We start from the raw sequence: 18,904 nt of genomic DNA, 5'->3' as shown, positions 1-18,904 counted from the left end.
CGGCTAATCAGGCGGGGCAACGTTCGCGGGCGGCGAAAGTTCCGGCCGCTTTAATGACAGCGCGACCGACTATCTCCCCCTGCTCTCCCTCTCCCACTCTCCCCCTACCCCTCCCTCCCTTCTGTTTGTTTTCATACGCCCCCCTGCGACGTCTCTCTCCCCCATCCTTCATTAACTTTCCTCCTCCCTCTCCTCCTTCCTTTGTCTCCTGCCGCAGTGAAAGTGTCGTGCCATTGTTTCTTTGTCCCTCTCTCAACGGTCGTCGACTTGCAGTGGCATCGCCTTTCAGTATACCCCTGCAAATACTAAAGTCCTCGAGCCTCCTGGCTTGCTCCTCATCCTCGCCGTACCGAGACCGTAATGAACGCTAGCGGTTCCTGTAATTTTGTCGTATATAAGGTTACGCGGCTACTCTTCTAGGCTTGGTGTCGTACACCCTTAACTCCTTCTTACCCTTATGATATGGTGGTGAGGCGCGAAGCACGCTCTCCTAATGCGTTGTGCGAAATGTGGGCGCGGAAGCGGCCATCTGATGAAAGGAAAGGGAAGGGCCTGAGGGATTGGGGCGCGGGCGTCAACCCTATCTGGTGCTCCGCCAGGCGTGGCGATACCAGAGATGGCGAAGAATCAAGATATGGCGCACTTTTAGCTGCTCTAAGTTACACGTTTGTTTGTTTGATTTATTTATGATACCTTCATGGGGTTACGCGGGGGAGTTTCTGTATCACCACCACCAAATTCTCCTCCCTCCGCTTAGGGCATCAATGCGTGCTGCGCATGCTCGGATGAGTGTTGGATTAAGAACGAAATATTTGAAGCGACCCGAACCTGAGACCGGGTTGTATTCGATATAAAATATATTAGGGACGAAGCCCCTTAGGGGCTAATGCTATTGCTGTCTCCTGTCATCGTCGTCGTAATCGCCGTCTCATGTAGTCACGGTATAAAACACCGGGAAACTCGTTTACGCCTCGCGCTAGAACGTAACGCGTACTAAAAAAAGAAAAAAAAAAACAACGGGACATCGTTTACGCCTCACGGTTGGGGCTTCGTGCTTCAAAGACAAGAGAATTTTACGGCAAAGCCGTATACCTCTACCGCCAAATGGCTTCATCTCCGTTGGGAAAAACGCCAAGGCACCAAGAATGCGCCTATACACTGCATACTTCGCCCCTCCCCAGGTTTCACGTTAGTGGAGATGACCCGGGATTTTTTTTTTTTTGGAAAACAGAATATCGACAGAAAAAAAAAGAAAAAGAAAACAAGAGAAAAAGAAGGAGGAAAAGAAAAACGTGCATGCTGTTCCCGGTTATTAGTATAAACGTAATTCGAATTCGGTCGAGAGCAATCCGGGACGTGGTTTCTTCCAAGAAAGAAATGTGGCGCCTATACAACTCCATCGCGGAATGATGGTGAGCCAGTACCGGGAAAACTAGTTTCATCGATTCGCAAGCGCGTTTATCGCGAACTCTATCACGATATTCCCTGCTACTCGTCCGTGTCTAGCTGATTTGGGTACGCACCATTTGGACCTCATTACAGCCGCTTAGCGATGGCAAGGCAGAAAAAAATGGCTATGATGGTGATGATCATGATACGTATAACGGAGTTGCCGTTGCGTGTCTTGACGCTCTGACGAGGGCTTGCCCCATTTGTAATAGCGTCAGGCGGACGTGCGGATACTGCGATGGATATAAGCTGGAATTTTTTTTCTGACACGCCGCTGATCGTTACTCTATCACCGTAGAGCAGAAATTGCCTGAATCGCGGAACGCGATTTCTTATGAAACAATTTTGAGAGATAGACATACAGGCCAATTGAATTAAGCCTTTCTAATGTACGACTAAAATTTATTGCTCCTAAACGCAATAAAATTGGAAAATTTCGCTGCTTCTTCAATAAACACAGGGAAATTATTAGTTTTCGTAAATATTTTCGCAGCAACCATGGGGATGAGAAAACATTTTGTTCTGCTTCTTGCTCACCCACGTCGCCCCCGCCCCCCTACCCCCGCCTCTTTAGGCGTTATTCGCAAATAAAGCATTACAGTGAGCCAGCCTATACTCGGGAACAAGTTAAGAACGGCAACAGCTCATGTACGGTATCACTCTGCCTAAGCGACGGACCCGGATGTCAAGGGGTGCGCGCGTTTTGAACGGCGATTGCTATGAATGCGTGATATCGTCTGCCTTTTCTCACGTAGCTTGTTTGTCGTCGGTGCAGTAGTTTACGAGTATAACATTAAGTCTAATAATTCAGGGAAACGGCTCGTGTCATGTTAAAAGTATTCCCAGTAACGCACTACTTGCGCCGCATGGTGCGGTGATGAGGCACAGCGGAAACTTCCGTTACGGTTCTTAACTTGTACCCAAGCATAGTTGGAGTTGGTTCTTCATCAAACATGCACGGAACAAACAGGGACACAGAGAGATACACTCGGGCAGCGTCACTCCTCTTTGCGTATCTTTCTGTGTCCCAATTCGTTCATCCCAATCTTTACGATAAAAAAGTAACCAGATGAGCCGAAGCAGTACTTTGACGGGCATCCTTGAATAACACTCACGGGATTTGGAGAATGTTATGTCACAAGAATTACTCGAGGTGGAGTATTGACAAGAATAAATCAGGACAGACATGTGGCGAGTTTATAAACAACACGTGTTATACAGTAAAGGGGAAACAACACAGTAATAATTTAGAGCGTTCTGTGTCGTTCATGCGAATAAATTCTGTGGCAGAGAAGGGTCGGCTGCACAGCCGTCGAAACCTGTAGGCAACATAGACAGCCTTATCTCTCTAGGCCTTTAGGTTTCTAGAGCTGGAGATTCACTATTGTATCCCTACAACCTTTTTACGTTGATTTAGCTTCAGGTACCCAGTATTTAAATCAGATTAGCCAAACTGAACACGATTATCGATTTTTCACAGCTGCACGCGCGGAAACGTGATTGATTGATTGATTGATTGATTGATTGATTGATTTATTGATTGATTGATTGATTGATTGATTGATTTAAAAAGTTATTAGCACAAATGATGTTTTCACAGTTGTGGCCCAGTTCCAGCCCTGGCTATTATTTGAGCCAGAAGACAACAAGGTAGCCGCCTGAGTCAGCCAGGCCACGATTCCACGTCCCTTCATAGCTTTTCCTCCTTTGCCAACGTGAAATATTTGAGTTGCCTCCCACACTCCGTCTGCCACCAATAGTTTTCTTTCTTTCGTATGTCCGTTATTAACTTCACCTTTTCCACAGTAACCAAAAATCTAAAGCTGGCACACATGCACGCGCGGATACAGACAACCGCATTGATTACAAATCGCTGCCCACAGCCATTCAAAATTACTCGGGCCTTCTCGGGGATCCACGTGGAGCTACGAAACATGCACTTTCTCTTCACCCTCCCGCCGTTTCTAGATACGGCACGCTGATTACTATAATCTTTCTTCATTCAGCGCCGAAATCTGCGTTTTCCCAGAGTACGACTAATCGGTATTTTTTTTTACCTCTCCCTCCCGCAGCAAAACACTCGTGGCGATGTCTTTGATTGCCCGAAACTCTGCAGAGCAAAATGTTTGCCGATGGCGTAAGGGCTTAGAAGTCCTCATCGCGATCTCACAACTTCCCAAGATTCACGAGGCTGCCGACCCTAGCTGAACTTTCCTTTTTCGCAATAACTTCGCCGTCACCTCCAATGTTAAGGAGGTCCTGAGTGCCACGTCATCACAGAAAGGCTGACGGAACGGCTATGACTTTTGACTGGACGGAATTCCGAAACGTCAGCGCATGGAGCTTCAGATAGCCATTCACCTGTCGTAGTCTACCGGGAGGCCTGGGGAATGTCATGGCCTGTATTGGTCTGGAAGGTGACGACTCAGTTCATCCACTTTAGCCAGGTACATGTAAAAAGAAGGGGCGCCAGGAGACGTCGGGATGAGATAGGCTCGGAATAAAGTAAAGGGAGCGAAAAGCGATTCGGGGAAAAGGTAAGCCGAAGTTATTGCGTTCAAACGTGCTTGCTTGCATAAGGAGAAAGAAGAGGGATCGCTGGAGGCCCGGAAGGGAATTCGGCGAGACGGGCCGTGACGGACCTGAAAAGGACAGTTTTCTTAGGGAGCGAAGGAAGAAAGGGAGGAGACGCGAAAAGCGGTCCTCGGGGCTTATCGCTGCGAGGGCGGGAATCCGGAGCTGACTCGGCACTGGTTGAGAGCAAGGCGCGTCCTCAATGAGCCGAGCAAATCCCCGATAAAACAGTAGACTCACAGCAGCCGGCAGGGAGGAGGAGAAGGCGAGAGGCGGGAGGCAGCTTCCCACCTTGCCGCCGCCGGGGAATATACTACATCGCACCCGGAATCCTTCCAGGGAAAAGAACGTCGGCAAGCCGGCGTGCTGGGTACACATACGGCGCTCACTTGAGTTGAGATTCGTAGTTTCGTCTATATTTAATGAAGTTAGAAGTTGTTAGACTTGTTTTGTTTGTGCTTATTAGAGTGCTTTGCATGGACCAGACGTTTCTCAGCGTCACCCCGTTCCACTGTGCGTTGGCTGACTGCTCACTTTCATTTCGGCTTCTCTCTGTGCCGGATATGAGGTCACTCAAATGTTTGGGTACCCCGGAATGAAACACTTTCGTGTTAAAAAAGTCCTCACCAATACACCACAAATGCAGTTCCCCTCTGAAGCTGCGACAACTTCAGTTCGCGTTTGGCTGCAATGTGTGGGAACGCACGGACGCGCTGCTGTTAGATATTCCCTTGATCGACCTGGGCAAAGCGGGTGCTGCACTTCCCGCGAAAACGTCAGATGAGGAGCTCTCTCTCTCTCTCTCTCTCTCTCTCTCTCTCTCTCTCTCTCTCTCTCTCTCTCTCTCTCTCTCTCTCTCTCTCTCTCTCTCTCTTTCTGTGCGTTCATGCATCCGGCCGCCTTTACTTAGAGCTATGATAGCTGGTTGGTGGACTGATTATGCAAGGGTACTAACTCGCCCGGAGTACAAACCCGCGGAAGTTAAGTGGTCTGGGTGAAGAAATCTTTGGGGCGATGCAAGCGAAGAACAGGAACTTCTCGTACAATTTAATTGTGATTGCGCCAAGCAACCTCAGGTGTGCATACCCTCTTGATTGAAACAAGAAGAAACGTTTCTAGGGAGATGAAGAATTAACATCCCCCCCCCCCCCCCGTTCCTATATTAGCATTCTACCAGGATCATGAAAATGTCGGGAATTAATCTTCCGAAACAGCTGCGTCCACGTTAGCAGGACTCACAGGAAGTCTTCGCAAACTTTCTGAATCTTTTTTTTTTTTTTCTGTGGGGCGCGGATTTGCGGACAAGTGTTTGATTTGAGACTCATGTTTAAAGAGCCTGAGCAGTACACAACTGAATTCGGTAGTGCTGGGCGTGTGAGAATACCAGGGAAGTGCGAATTGACGGGCATCACCTATGGTTCTATGCATACTCTTGAGAACAGAACGACTTGTTCGCGGGAGATATTTTTATGTTGTCTAAAAGAGAAGTGAGACCACCGCGCACTGTCATTGAAATGCAGAATTCATGCGCGACCGCCGAACGCCTTAGCCCGAGCACAAGGCAGACATTATTTCAGCAATAAAGAAAATTGGTCGGGTTGGTTCAGAATGTATACTCAAAACAGGGCAAAAGACGAGGCCAGGAGCAGGTGAACAGAGGACAGCGCTTGTCCCGTGTTTCTCTGTTTTTGTCTCGCCTTCTCCTCCGTATAAGTATGAGACATTATTTCACTTTTAGGTCAATTCGACTTCAAATTCAAGTCATATACAAAAAGCAGCTGGCGCGGCAAGCATATAACACCGCGCTCATGACAACCTGTACGACGTAGCCGCTGAGCTGCCGAAGCGGATACGCGTTTTGAGTCGCTCGTGTACATGATTGTTATAGGTTGTGCGGCGCTCGGATAATGTAGTACTTGAGCGTTCGGTTAATTAATTATTGTAAAGTATCCTTTAGCAGTAAATTAATTGAACTATCGCCTAAAGCGTCGCCTCCACACCGACTCAAGGGTTAACAAATGTCAGGTGCACCACCTTTGGTTCTGCGTTGGGTTCCCTCCTTTTGAACCCGTATTTCGCACAGGGTCGCTAGACAAATGGACGAGTGGTCTGCTTCTGTTAGACTGTAAGATCTTCTGACGTTCACTTGCTCTTAGTCTGCAAGCAAGCGTATCTATGGGCGCATCTTATGTACACACAGCTTTCGTCAGTCGTCGTGAGCGATAAAAAAGTGAGAGCTCACAGTAATTTGGGGGACTAGTAACACGCGAGCAGACCAAACTTTTTCCAAGGTAGTGTTAGGCACAGTTAACAACACCTTTTCGGCTGCTCTAATTACGATTTGGTAGCATTAATCGCAAATAAATACCTTTTACACAAGCTAAAGCTATGCGCCGCTCATGCCGCATATTTTTTTTATATATTTTTCAGAAAAGAAAAGAAAAGAAAGGAACAACAAATGACACAAAATGGACGAACAGTAAGGACGAGTGGGATCGAATTACATACCTACTACGCCAACCCCCTCTAATTCGTCTAGTGTCGTCAGCAAATTGCATTAATATTAACAGCATGCTCTCTGCCATGCGTATTGTCAAGCGGTGATTACGGTACCTGGTGTAACGCGCTCAAAACGCAGCCAATCGTCATAGCAAGCCAGACCAGCGGACTAGGAAAGCGCGATTTGTGCGCCGAGTCCCATCCGGGGTTCTGTTTCGTATCGCGTGTTCACGTTCGCCTTGCACCCGCCTGCTTGTTTCATTGGGTCTTCTCCGCTTTTTGCCTCGTGGTTGAGATGAAATGAATCCTGGCTTGTCTCGAAATGTGTACGGATACCAGACCCCAGTGCCTCTTGCTTTGTTTTTTTTTTTTTTTTTTTTGTTCCTCACGTGTATGGTATCTCTGATGTGCGTATATCGGATTGCTTGAACTCGTTCAGTCGTTCGTTTTCTCATGCAGTTTGACTTTCACTTTTGATCAACATTTATTTCCAGAGTTTTGGTTTCTTACTTGAGTTATAGTTCCTGAACAAAGCTCCTGTTTTCACAGCTGTTTGTTTGCTTGCGTGGACTTCTTGCATGCCGTAGATTTCAGTCATCTATTAGAGTGTTTGCGTAAATTCTGACGTGACCCCGATTAATTATAATAAATAAGAAAAGAAAGTTTTCTATCATTTCGTCTTTGACCATCGCTATTTTTGGCACTTTTTTCACAAATACAGAAAATCCTGGTTACAAAAAATCTTTTTATGCGAAATGTCCCCATTGCATCTCACTGAGAAGTCATCATTCCCGCCATTAACGAAATATCGCTTATAACAAAATCAGTTTTCTGTTCCGAATACTTTGTATAATGAGTACTTACTGCTTATTTTTTTTAGTTTGGAGAGGCACCGCGGCTGGACTATTTTTATTTGAAGCGCACTTTCAATCCGTAAGCCGCTGGTCGATTCAGCTTTCCGCAATCGTTGTCCCAAACCCGCGCGTGTTTGTTTATTCTTTGCTCCTCCCAGCGTTCGCGTGTGTAAGTAGCAGCACCGCCAACCACTTCAACCCGAGATTGTGTTTGGATTGCGCATTTGGGGGTCATGGCCCCGGACGACATTTTCCCGGGGAGCATTTTTTTTCCCTTTCTCCCTCTCTTCCCCGTCCTCTCAGTTGTTGGTTGCTTATTCTACGGTTCAGCGTCCTCCACAGCCATTCGGCGAGCCGCCCCTCCCCAAGCTACCACCGCCATGTCCATTACCTTCCCGCATCCCTGGCGTCCTTTGTCCATTTTTTCGTGTTAGCGTACTGATTCGAGTGAACGCGAATCTTTCTGGGAGCCTGGGAAGTGTTTGTACAAGCTTGCGTGAGCAAAAACAGTTCGCCTTCCACGGTACCCCTGTAAGTAACCGATTATATAAGATTGCCTCCTCCCCGCGTCGTCTTGGGTTCGTACCCAAGGGCTGGGTCTTGGTTCCTACCATGATCATTCTTTTTCTGTTCTTCACGCTTTTTTTACACACACCGACTGCGGCAAACGATGACTTCTCCTAAAAATGGGATGGAAAAAATGTTGATGCAACCTAAATTGAACCAGCCGTTCGCTTTTTGAGGAAATGATTTGGTCGTGAGCGAAGCTCGGCTCTTTTATCCGACTTCATTTTTTTTTTCTTGAAAATGAGGAAGGGAGGGGGAAGAAAATGGAACACATTTAGAACAGGTGCGCTTTTTTTATGTCCTTCGGAAGAGCGTGTACGTTGTTCTTAAGCCCCGATAAACTTGTAACGTACAGCGCGTAAGGAGTTCGACAGGTCCCCTGAAAAAAAAAAAAAAAAATACCGGCTCGAAATTTCAAAGCAGCGCCTTGCTGCGAACGTTCATGGGCTGCAAATGCACACAAGGCACTTTGCTACGTTCGGGAAACGCATTACCCAATGCGGGTGTCTTCTTGTTGTTGTCGATGTTGTTGCTGCTGTTGTGTAAATACGTGAGTAGGAAATGCGCCTACTTTCTTCTTTTGGTCTGTGTGGAGGGGAGCGGGGGTTGAAACCGGGAAACCCGCTGCCTTTGTGTTACTGTTTTTTCTTTGTTTTTTCCCCACTGCTGCTTTTTTTATAGCCTGGTGCCATGTAGTCAGCAATCTCAGATAGCGTTCGCTGGACGCTTGCTTACGCACGCAGTACAAGGCAATGCAGAATAATACCCAGTTCTCGAACGCTGCCACACCATTTTCGTCAAGTGTGAAGCTGCTAACTCCAGATATATGTTTCAAGGGAGCATGAAGACAATGTCGAACTTTGGTTCACTCGAAAGATTGCGACATAACAATAAATAATCATAACAATCTCAATGCAAGCTTCAAACAATTAAGAGATACAGCTGAAAAGGTGGCGACTACCCAGCCATTGTCTAGCACTCCCTTATGACGTCAGAAAGACTAGTTTGTCGTTGGCGGCTGCCGAGTAAAGTTACCACTAATACACGTGAATGAGCTATAGAATTGCCTGCGTTCCCGTTTCGTCATACTGCTATAATATCATGCAGTAGCACGCTATTACCTTGTTTTTGTATTTCCCCTACTGCATCACTTTTGACGTTGTGTAGCGCGAAATTTGAATGTTTCTGAGTATTAATGATCTTTTCTTTTTGGTGAAAGCAACGTCCTCCGCGTCCGGTACAAAGTTGATGGAGTTATTAAAGGCTAAATCTTTGAAATAACGCAAGGTTGTATGTTGTGTTCACATTCTCTTCAATGTAAGAGGCTGCCATGTCTACGCTCTTGCCCCAACTTCCAGCTCCATCGAGACGCGTTTGCTTTCCATGGAGATTACACGAGTGTACTGAACAACAGCAAAAAAAAAAAATCAAGCGGATGTGTCTCGGTGACTTAACCAAGTGCTTAGCAAAATGTTCCGCGCGTTTTACGCCCGCACGTCTACAAAAGAAATTGTGGTTGATTCCTCCGTCATAGGAGTCGGTAAAACACGAAAGTGAAATGTGCATCGAATTATGCAGCTGAGCATGATTTGCGGGTCGGCGGCTGTCTTCTGGGTGTGCTTGGATGGCGAGGTCGTGCTCGCGGGTCACTTCGGCAAGGGTGTAATGACATAATTTCCGTGTCATTTGTACTGAGATCATTTGTACTGACATCGTTTCCGCCGGATACATCTTGGTGTATCCGGCCATAAAACCCTTTCGTGTTAAAATATAAAACCTGAAGACGAACAACCCTAGCTATATCGTACTCTTTTGTTCTAAAGGTTGCTTCCCCGCAAGAAGACCCTATGTGCAGGAATGCACCCTTTACAGGCCGCTTGCTTCGTTGTACTGGCGTCACTTCCGTGACGGATATGACGTCACTCAAATGTTCGAGTACCCCGGAATAAAACACTTTCGTGTTAAAAAACCGCTCACCAATACAGCACAAATGTAGTTCCCCTCTGAAGCAGCGGCAAGTTTAGTTCGCATTTTGCTGCAATGCGTGGGAACGCACGGACGCGCTGCTTTCAAATATTCCCTTGATCGACCTGGGCAAAACGGGTGCTGCACTTCCCGCGAAAACGTCTGATGAGGAGCTCTCTCTCTCTCTCTCTCTCTCTCTCTCTCTCTCTCTCTCTCTCTCTCTCTCTCTCTCTCTCTCGTTTTTGAAAGCAAGAAAATAAACGAAACGTACATAACGATTACCGGTGGAAACGTACGGAGCAACAAACAGACCTATCTATAGAGAGAAAGAAATAGACAAATGCAAGAAAGGGAAGGTTGTTGTTTGTTGTCGAATATCATAAGGTCGACTTTTCACGCTTCCGAATTTGGCGAGCGTGACGCGGGGAGCTGTTGAAGCGTAGACAACCCCACCTTTTCGATGTGCTTCAGTTGCTGCAACAAACGGGAAAACTTCATTGAAGGCGTGCGCGGGCTCGTGAGGCGCCTGATTGATTTCGTTTGCCGCGCTATTTCCAAAAATAAAAACAAAGTATTCTGTGTTCTGCGTGCTCCATAATCTGCCTCACTTTGTGTATCGCGTCGGGCTTTTGAAAAAAGAAAAAAAAAGAAAAGAAAAATGTTGTGCTTTCTTACATACAGTGGCAGGTGTATTGGCTATATGCATATCCGTTCTGATGTGTTATCGTTTCATCCTCATCATCATCATCATCATCATCAATAGCCCAATTCGGTCCACTGAAGTTTCAAATTAGGCTCTTAATAGGGAATATAACACATAAATGCCAGTTGGCGGTGAGCGGTTGCTACTACGCACGTGTTTCCATAGCTACGCAATTGAGCCGAGTCAGCATCACGCACATACTTATCAAGATGTAAAAGTTGGAGTATGCGAGAACCACGCAATGGAACATGTGAGAGAGTTAGTGATCGAGTAAAACGTGTATATGGGCTGGTGACAAACCCTTTTGTTCTTTTCTGGGAATGCCGTATCGGAAGTAGCGCTTGTATCGTTGGTGTTGGAAAACTCCCGTTTTCGCTATTACCCGGTCGTTATCGATTGCAAGCATGACCTCAGAAAATAATGAAGGACTGAAACAACCTTCACCCTACGCCAAGGGCAATGCTGGGAACAAAATGTTTCGGTTAGAGCGCTGTACGCAGACAAAGGCACAAAAGCTATTACCACGGTGCTTATTGATATCATGTCCGGTAAAGTGAAGGGCGAAAACATTAAACATTATGCTGAATGGGATCCACGCGCGTCGGTATACGTCGCAGCTTGGTTTTCCTTTTTGTAACTATTCTCAATCATCGCGCAATGACAAGCCAATGCTTTCGCGTAGCTCTCTCCTCTGTCAGAATGGTCACAACAGCATGCAGTGGTAAAACATGAAGGGCTGTTTACGTAATGTGATACGAATTTCCGCGTCAGCTGCCGATCATTAATTGTTTTTCTGCTGCTTAGCGTCGGTGCATCTTTCGTGAGCACTTATTGATTCTCTGGCTCTTCGAGGGAGCTGGTGATGACCATGTTGTCGTGAAGTCTAACTGCCGACATGCACGGCAGATGAGCCCCAGAGTGTCATTAGGACATGACGGCAAACCCGACTAGGAGGAGTTTCCCGCTTAGTGTCATTAAAATCTTCCGTTTATATCTACATCACATGAGTAATATTACATTAACATCGTGTGTTACTTGAAGGCCGTGGCAATTCGTTGCGAAAAAAAGGTGTCACTGTGTGAGAGTTTATCGAAAACATTTATGAAAGCAACTGACAGGCTTATATTTAGGGTTGTTCGTTGTTGGGTTTTATATTTTATAAAAATCGGGGGGTAAAAATCGGTTTCCCTATTTTTCAAAGTGATAATCGCGGTGAAATCGGATTTTTTTAAAACCATTCCTTCATTCGGGTTTTTTTTTTGGTTAAGTATTGAGGGGCACTAAGTGATATAATCAATTTATTTTCGAAAGTATAACGAGCTTTTTAACCCTAACGCGCTAAAATTCGGGTTTTTTAGAAGCTGGTAATCTGTGGGACATAAGACATTTAGTTCTAGTGACTACTCTCCGATATTTACTACGAATCAGTAATGATGACAACAAAGAGCATTCATAACTGCGAAGAAGTGAAACATTTTATTGACAAAAAGCTGATAATCGATTTTTTTACACATTATCGTTTACGCGCATTATCATATACATGCGTAACATGTCGGTCTCCATTCGAGAAGTGTCCGATCGTTGAACGTGTCTCAGCTGGAAGAAAGTTTTCTGGACTTCACAGCTTTTATTAGCGCGGCACAACACTCTGAGTGCAGAATTTGCGCCAGCATGGGGAATCAAGCGTTAGCATAGTGCCAATAATCAAAGAGTTCGAAAACTGTGTTTGTGGGGCTTGCTTCCAGCGGGTATTGGTTGACAATTGCGCACTTTCTAAAAGTCCATTCGGGAAGAAATGGGGTTTAACCCGAATCTCCTGAAACATGATGTTCGGGGTGTAAGAGTCGGGGTAAAAGTCGGGGTAAAATATGACTACCCGAAAGCGAACAACCCAAGCTGATACTCGACCCCTCCTGGTAGAGATCTTGGTAAGCGCCTGGGATACTAAATTGAAGTAGGCTTTGTGGCAACTGAAAGAGGAAAATAGGAAACAAGAACACGCTTCGTTGTGTTAGAATTGAACCTTGAAAGAATCATCACTATCCTTCCGTTAAAGCATCTGCACTCCCAACCCTCAGATACCCAGAAAATTGCGTGTACCGAATGAAAAGCCTTCACGGTTTATTTGTGAGAACGTAACCTATACTACGCCACTCCGCACTACCATTCGCGAAACAGCTACCATTGAGAATGTCGGGCGTGTTTTATCACTATTTCGTCACTATTATTAACCCGTTAAATTGTGAATACACTTAATTAGAGCGCTCTGAAATAACACACCACTGAAAAAACAGCTTACCCGTCGGATTACCACGACATTTCGAAGACCCCATTTCTTCACAACCGGTGGACAGAAACGGAGCCTTTCTCCTCACAGACAGGCTTACAGACTCGTATCTTTCGGTGTATCATGACCGTGTTATTTCTCGTGTTGCTTTGCCCTCCGCCGTATTTCGCGCGACAGCCACTTTCTTACGAAGCCACATTCCTTCGTTTTGCATCTCAAAGCCTTTTCGAGCGAAATGAACAAATAAAACGCGAGCTGAACACCGCCGGATCGCCTCGTATCGAGGGCAAGAACCTCCCAACAAGGCCTGGAATCCCGACAAACGGGCCGAAATGGACCGATCTGAGACGCACACCCAGATGCCCACCGCATTTCCTCCGCCGTCTCGGAGCCTCCTCCATCGTCTATGCAGTCTGCCACGTTCAGCGCTAAAACGGGAGAACCACTGGAAAACCAAACGAGCGAGCAGCCAAGCAAGGGAAAGACCAACTACAAAGCCCCGCCGTTACCTCTCTTTATATTCTGCCACAATTTCTGCGTGCGTTTGCATTGCACGTTTCTTGAGAGTCGACAACCTATGTATACAAAGGTCTATACACTTGTCTCGTCCGTACTCTCCTTATTTTCTACACTTTTTTTTTCAATTCACATGCCTGAACCTCGCAAGTTTTTTTGTTGTTATATATTACGCGGCATTCTTAGCTGCGGAATACAGACACCCCCTTTTGAAGATTTTTTTTTCCTGCTCGTAAGAAAAGAGAAATAGGGTGGATAGAGTAGGTTGCCCACTTTTTTCTTTCGCTTTCTAAATGCCAAGTTTAATTCTTTGTGGCGTACACACCGACTCCGAGCGGTCTACCACCTTTCTTCTTATTAAGGTTTCGAGGTAAATTTTTTTCCACCGCTTGTTTTTTACCCTCTTCCAACGAGAAAAAAAAAAAAACAGCGGCGTTAGTATTGAAAAACTGAACGGCTGGCCTTTTTTTGTTCTTGATTTTCTGCGTTTCACGATGAATATCAATTCCGCTGGACCAGCACGTACAGCAATGACGCAATCAAGCGTAGCAGTTTCTAGTTTTTTTTTAATGTGGTGGAATGCACAATTAAATGACAACCAAAAGAATAAGCTCACCAGCCTATTTTTACGCCCGGGATATTTTCAGCGCCCTTATCCGGTTTTGACGCGACTGAAAAAGCATACAAAAACTGTTTCGAAGGAGATGACCTCAAACTTGTACTTTTCTTTTGTTGTGTTACAGGCGCTGATGCACTGGGGCTTCGACGTGCAGCGAACCGATGCCTTGGAAGAAAAAGGAGCATCTTTATTTCAGTAACAACGTCCGCATAAAAGGTGCGTTCCTCCCTGGTACGCGCGCTAACGCTATTGTTCCGTCATTGCCGCTATTTTCTTTATTTGTGGCTAGTGCGCTCGGTTGCCACGGTAACGGGGTCACTTGTTTGACTTCATGACTACCACGTCTGTATTCTGAAATGTGGTAGGAATACCCCTTCAGCCCGGATTTCTGAGCACGCTGACAAACTACTGGCCGGAATCCTACCGCAATCCATAGATCCGGTATTTATTCGTCACGTGAACTCAAATATTTCGCTGTATGATAAAGTCTCAAATGGTCCTTTAATGGGCGGACCTGAAATACAGTTCAGTTGTGCGCAGCACAATCTTCGGAAACACGCTAGCAACTGGAACGCAGCGCCTCTCGGACATAGTGGGGCTAGCGCAAGCTAGGACACACGCAAGAATAATGGGGAATGCCTCAGGAACCTCAGACTTGCTGATGACGTTGCCTTGCTAAGTAACTCCGGGGACGAATTCCAAAGCATGCTTACCGCACTGTACAAAGAGAGCAGAACCGTGGGCCTGAAAATTAATATGCAGAAAACTAAAGTAATAAATCAATAATCTCGGGACAGCACAGCGGTTTGAGATAGGGTGGCGAGGCAGTGGAAGTGGTAAATCTACTTAGGCCAAGTTGTGACCCCGGATCCCAGCCATGAGGCAGAGATAACTAGAAGGATAAGAATGGGCTGGAGTGCATTCGGCAGGCATTCTCAGATAATAAATGGCAGCCTACCATTGTCCCTGAAGAAGAAAGTGTATGACAGCTGCACTTACCGCTACTCATTTACGGGGCAGAAACTTGGGGGCTCACTAAGAGGGTTCAACTCAAATTGAGAAGGACTCAGCGAGCAATGGAACGGAAGATGATAGGTGTAACATTAAGGGACAAGAAGAGAGTGGAGTGGGTTAGGGAACAAACGCGTGTTAAGGACATATTAGTAGAAATTAAGAAGAAGAAATGGACGTGGGCATGGCATGTAATGCGAAGGCGAGATAAGCGTTGGTCATTAAGGGTAACAGAGTGGATCTCTAAAGAAGGCAAGCGTGGCAGGGGGCATCAGTCAGAAAGTTAGATGAGTAGATGAGATCAAGAAGTTGGTGGGGATAAATTGGTCGCAGCTTGCACAGGACCGGGATAATTGGAGATTTATGGGAGAGGCTTTTACCCTCCAGTGGGCGTAGATTGGCTGGTGATGATGATGATGATGAAACACGTTTACCAGACATGCCTGTCATCAACGAATACTAGACCGCCGCCGTGGCAGCGCCAGTGAGAAATAGGAGGCATGATTCACATACTGTAAGAAAATGTAACAGTCTCGTGAATCCGTCCCGTCGTTTATACAACGTAAACACCGAATTATTACAGCAGCACCGTCTACGAGACGCGTGCGCTTGTTCATTGGGCAGTGACATGACCCACACAGCGCCACTGCTGTCAAATAAAGTTGAAGAGCAAAACTGTAGCCGTCTCCAACTTTGGGTAACTGTATGGGTCATCGTGATACCTGAATGTTTCAGTGACCAAACAAAGAGCTCTGGTTTATAGTGCACACGGATAGGCTGATTGTTAACGGACATCGCATGTTTACGCGCACAACCTCGAAGAAAAACCGTACGAGCCAGGATAATTCGGAATTCATCCCAACATACATAAGTAATGCGACTGTCGAGCAGTCTGTGTTTTATACTACAGATCCAAGAAACCTTCCATTACAGTGTAGCTTTGAAGAGGTCAAGCCGGAAAGGATGGATACGCGAGCTCGGCAAACAAATAGCTTACTGATTCATGATGTTGAAGCGACGTTGCCGCTAGCAACTACGACAGCTAATATAGAAACAAAAACAAAGGGGGAAAGAAAGGGGAGGATCTTCACTGTAAGACAAATGTTCCTTCGCGCACGACGTAAACATTTTTCGTTGCTTCTACGAAATGCGAACAAATCAAAACGCGCATTCAAATGATCTTCCTTTCACTGCAGTGCGTCGCTGCTACTCCGCCTTCTCTTCCAACGCCTCTCATGACTTTACTTTGTAGCCGCGAGTCTTTTCTTTCGACTCGTGTACACTCTGCGGCGGTTTCCGGAGCACTGCAACGACCGCTGAAAGCCGACGCGACACGAGTGCGTGATTTCGTTTCCTCCGTCTGCATTGCATCCTTCTTTCCGTTCTTTCCAAGAGCACCAACCCCCGCGCCGAAACTTATTCTGGCTGCGACAGCCGACGACAACGCTGCCGCGCTCGGGAGTGGGGGGGGACAACACAGTCCTCTTTTTTCCGCGCGCTCTATTCGTTCAGCGATTTTCTTTTTTCTTTTTTTTCCCCGGAGGAGGCTGGCAGCAGGCCGCAACGTTTTCCGGGGTAGCGGAAAGAAATATGGTCGCGGCCGAGCCGAGAGACAAGAAAATGACTGGAGAAGCAGTACATGTACGTAAAGGGCCGTCGGCGTCTCACGCTGTTTGTAAAGTGGGGCATGCTTCGTTTGTTCCCTAAGGCCGAGAAAGTTTCGAACCAGTGCAGCGAGCACTCCAGCATCCCTAAATAAGTAGGAGGCTGCGACGAGTAAAACCGGAGATGGGGTGAGGGTGAACACGGCATCGAGAAGACGTAACAGAGGTGACCCCCGCAAAAGAACAAGAAACAAAGCGTATCTTCGGAATCTGAGCAACACGGCGTGGTGGGGGAAAGAGTATACAACGTCGGGGAGTAATTCGGTGTATGACAGAGCGGCCCCCTTGCAGTGTACATGTGACGCGGAAATGGGCATCATCAGGCGACAGCGAGCGTATACGTCATTTCCGCTAGCTTGCCCCCCGGGCGGCGTCCTTTCCAGGAAGGGGTGGCATCAAAACAAGCACCGCCGAGCGGGCAACGACGCCATCGCGAGGCCGGGTCGGGGCCAATCGCGGTTCTGATCTCGCCGGTTCAAAGACCTCTTTAGGCCGCGTGCTCGCCTCGAAGGCCGCTTCGCAGCTCGCGCTGTTTTTGTTCGCGAAACTGCGTTTCCATGGCCTTCATTATCGTTTGTCTCTTCTTTCCATGCCGACTAGAGAGGAGGAGCAGGCTGCCCTTCTTCAACACTCACCACTCTCCCATATCTCTCTCTCTCTCTCTCTCTCTCTCTCTCTCTCTCTCTCTCTCTCTCTCTCTCTCTCTCTCTCTCTGTAGTTGGTTACGTAAGGCGATCACTATCGGGCTAAACGACTGCTACTCGCTGCGAACCGGTTAGCCGTAACGTGCATCCTCGCGCGCATACCAATTTTTGCGTCGGTTTCTGAGGTTGCGGGCTTGCAGCATGAAACACTTTCGAAGTCACCGATGTGCAAGTTTGTTTTTTCTTTCTTTGCGGGGCATAAGTTAACGGGGGAGGCCTTTGAGGCGGATGATCGCGTGCATTTAAAGCAGGGAAGCTAACAGTTAAAAGTCTCTGTTATGACTGCGATTCGAAACACCATCACATTATCCGCGAAGTGCGGTTGCAGCTAGAAGTTGTATTACTAGCTGTATTACACGGGTGCCATGTAACACAGCTAGTACGGGAAGATCGCATTACGCGGAACGGTAATCGGTGTTGAGGTACTCTGTCCAGGCCTAATATTTCTCAGTGGGGCTCTCGGCGAAGTTCGCGGCGTCGTTGGTCGTTGAAATTTGTGCGCAGCGCGAAATGCAGTCTTCTCGGTCACGGCGAATGCCTTTTGCGTCTCTGGAAGTGATCGCGTGATCAGCTAACGCACGGCGGCTCCGGCGGTATCGTAGAGGACCGGATACGAGTGCTGCAGCATACCGGTAACTGGTTGATATCGCTTCACCTTATGCGGCGTGATAAAGACCCTGCAATTATTGCACCGCCTTGGGAATCGTAAACTCGCGGACATGAGGTTCTTGCTATTGATTGATTGATTGATTGATTGATTGATTGATTGATTGATTGATTGATTGATTGATTGATTGATTGATTGATTGATTGATTGATTGATTGATCTCTTGCTGACCATCAGTTCCCCACTTCTCTGGAAGAACGGCAGTTCATTCGTATCCAACGCATAGGGTGTCTGCTCAGCCGCCGCTATAAACATCTTTCCCTAAAACTCTACCATAGCATATATCTGCTGAGCGAGCCTCCATTTTGCTATAGTTCAGTTTCATTCAAACAGGTTCGTTTTGATAGCATTTAGCGGTTATTTCATTGCCAGTTTACGCTCAAGACTGTATAGGAACACAGGAGTCGGGGCTTACAAAACGGAATAACTACGTACTCTCACCTGGTGAAGTTGTCCGCCATGACTCAAGCTACGGCGCAGAAAAAAACACAAAGACAAGAAAGGTACATGCGATGCAGCGCTGTCCCTTCAGCCCAGACGTCAACCTTACTAAGTTTCCCGCCATATAAACCAGAACCTTACACAATATTGCATGAACATTAGACAAGGAATCCGCAAAGGTCGGGCTATTCTTGCTTTGGAACTTATTCCATTCCTTCGGGGAACTTTTAGATAGTGCTTTGTACTTCCGTACCACCTTTCGGCTGTATTTTGCATTCGGTAACAACGCAACTCATCATGTACAGCGCTATTTCGTAGAATAAATTCACATTTGTTGATTCTTCTAACCTGATACATGTATCAAAATATATATACACCGTCCCG

The 18,904-nt window shown here is 46.7% G+C and overlaps 1 protein-coding gene across 3 annotated transcripts in view; it reads left to right on the top strand.

The window, feature by feature from the left end:
• Positions 1–18,904, top strand: part of LOC144174911 (uncharacterized) — a 288,622-nt gene that overhangs the window by 171,197 nt on the left and 98,521 nt on the right. For all 3 annotated transcript variants that reach the window (XM_077703896.1, XM_077703894.1, XM_077703895.1), the window contains one exon: positions 14,158–14,249. The gene's annotated coding sequence lies outside the window, so the exon portion shown is untranslated. The remainder of the gene's footprint in view (positions 1–14,157; positions 14,250–18,904) is intronic.

Source organism: Haemaphysalis longicornis, unplaced genomic scaffold, assembly GCF_048455015.1.
Source record: "Haemaphysalis longicornis isolate Haplotype H1 unplaced genomic scaffold, Haemaphysalis longicornis Haplotype H1 scaffold_3, whole genome shotgun sequence".
Lineage (NCBI taxonomy): Eukaryota > Metazoa > Arthropoda > Arachnida > Ixodida > Ixodidae > Haemaphysalis > Haemaphysalis longicornis.
The sequence above is the reverse complement of the archived record's forward strand: the minus strand, read 5'-3'. Positions and strand labels throughout refer to the sequence as shown.